This window comes from Octopus bimaculoides, chromosome 7, assembly GCF_046866305.1.
Source record: "Octopus bimaculoides isolate indiv1 chromosome 7, ASM4686630v1, whole genome shotgun sequence".
NCBI lineage: Eukaryota > Metazoa > Mollusca > Cephalopoda > Octopoda > Octopodidae > Octopus > Octopus bimaculoides.
This window is the reverse complement of record NC_142934.1, coordinates 46690336-46692693: the sequence shown is the minus strand read 5'-3', so window position 1 is coordinate 46692693 and position 2358 is coordinate 46690336. Positions and strand designations below refer to the sequence as shown.

Below are 2358 nucleotides of genomic sequence, written 5' to 3'. Positions count from 1 at the left end.
TGTCCATGCTGGAGCATCGCTTTGAAGAATTTCCTAATCGCCCCTATTACTTATTTTCTTTTTAGCCTGGTACTTATTCTCCCGGTCTCTTTTGCCGAACCACTAATGGTGCGGGAATGTAAACACAACAGACCGGTTGGTTCTCCAAGGCATAAAAACGGCAGTCGTACATTAGGTAATAAAGTGGGTATATTATCAATAGAGGTGCATTGTTTTCATTTTAAAGTTTATCACTACAGATTTTATACAAAGTTCGATCGCATATTTTACATAGATGCATTCGTATACGAAACGTCGTAACTTCCAGAACTGGCTCTGAACTCTATAGAAAATCTGTAGTGATGAACTTAAAAATGAAAACAATGCACTGCTAACACTAAAGTAAAGCACAATATTGACTTGTAAACCTTTAATATACTTAGTAGTATATTATGGTTGCAAAGCGAGGGGGCCGTTATGCTTCCTTCTCTCTCTGCTGTAGCAGTAGCAGCTGCCGACCGCGCAGTTTTCACGGGGCCGCAATGTGCGTTCGAGGTGTCGATGTTCACTGAGTCCTGCAATTCGCATTAGTTCACGCGGATAGCCGCGCTCTTCATCGACGGACGAGCCGAGTGATCCCCCGTCCAGGGTTTCGGTATTTGCTACTACTACTACTACTACTACTAGTGACTGACGACCGCCTACCGGCACTGCTGCTGCTGCTGGCCGACGCGGGGGCGAGGAAAGGAAGGAAGACGAGAGAGATATTGAGGTTCGTGGAGCCGCAAAGCGTGCAGCACCGTCGGCCTAGCGCACTGTATTCGGGCGGACGCAGGCTGGGTGAAAACTGCGCGGTCGGCAGCTGCTACTGCTACAGCAGAGAAAGATGGCGATCCACGCCCGGTCGGGACGAAGCCAGAGGAAACTCTGGTGGAAGTCCGAAGCGCCTCTGACGTGCAAATCGATCGTCGGAACCGGGTGTAGGGGCGAAAGACCAATCGAGCCGTCTAGTAGCTGGTTCCCTCCGAAGTTTCCCTCAGGATAGCTGGCGCCAGCAGGAGAACGACACGCAATTCCGTCCGGTAAAGCGAACGACTGGAGGCCCCGGGGACGTTGACGGCCTCGATCTACTCTCGAACTCGGAACGGGCGAAACGGGCCGCTACTCCTCTCCCGAACGGAGGCGGCCGTTTACGAATCGTTGGGAATAATAATAATTTTATTATTTTGCGCGTTTCTTGCGACGAATGCACGGTGCCAAGTGGGCCACTTTTGGTAAGCAGAACTGGTGATGTGGGATGAACCGAACGTCCGGCTAAGGTGCCCTACGCTTCGCCCATTAGATCCCCGAAAGGGTGTCGGTCGATATAGACAGCAGGACGGTGGCCACGGAAGTCGGAATCCGCTCAGGAGTGTGTAACAACTTACCTGCCGAATCGACCGGCCCCGAAAATGGATGGCGCTGGAGCGAGCGACCGATGCCGGACCGGCCGGGCGACAGGTTGCGCGATCGCCGGCGAGGCGACTTTCCGATGCCCGGTCGAGTAGGAGGGCGCCGCGGCGTGCATGGAAGCCGCGGCGTGCACGGAAGCCGCGGGCGCGAGCCCGGGTGAAGCCGACCGCGGGTGCAGATCTCGGTGGTAGTAGCAAATATTCGAACGAGACCTTCGAAGAAGGAAGACGAGAGAGATATTGAGGTTCGTGGAGCCGCAAAGCGTGCAGCACCGTCGGCCTAGCGCACTGTATTCGGGCGGACGCAGGCTGGGTGAAAACTGCGCGGTCGGCAGCTGCTACTGCTACAGCAGAGAAAGATGGCGATCCACGCCCGGTCGGGACGAAGCCAGAGGAAACTCTGGTGGAAGTCCGAAGCGCCTCTGACGTGCAAATCGATCGTCGGAACCGGGTGTAGGGGCGAAAGACCAATCGAGCCGTCTAGTAGCTGGTTCCCTCCGAAGTTTCCCTCAGGATAGCTGGCGCCAGCAGGAGAACGACACGCAATTCCGTCCGGTAAAGCGAACGACTGGAGGCCCCGGGGACGTTGATGGCCTCGATCTACTCTCGAACTCGGAACGGGCGAAACGGGCCGCTACTCCTCTCCCGAACGGAGGCGGCCGTTTACGAATCGTTGGGAATAATAATAATTTTATTATTTTGCGCGTTTCTTGCGACGAATGCACGGTGCCAAGTGGGCCACTTTTGGTAAGCAGAACTGGTGATGTGGGATGAACCGAACGTCCGGCTAAGGTGCCCTACGCTTCGCCCATTAGATCCCCGAAAGGGTGTCGGTCGATATAGACAGCAGGACGGTGGCCACGGAAGTCGGAATCCGCTCAGGAGTGTGTAACAACTTACCTGCCGAATCGACCGGCCCCGAAAATGG

At 54.9% G+C, this 2358-nt stretch overlaps 1 pseudogene; it reads right to left on the bottom strand.

The window, feature by feature from the left end:
• Positions 1-476: 476 nt before the first annotated feature.
• On the bottom strand, positions 477-631 carry LOC128248441 (5.8S ribosomal RNA; annotated as a pseudogene).
• Positions 632-2358: the final 1727 nt, after the last annotated feature.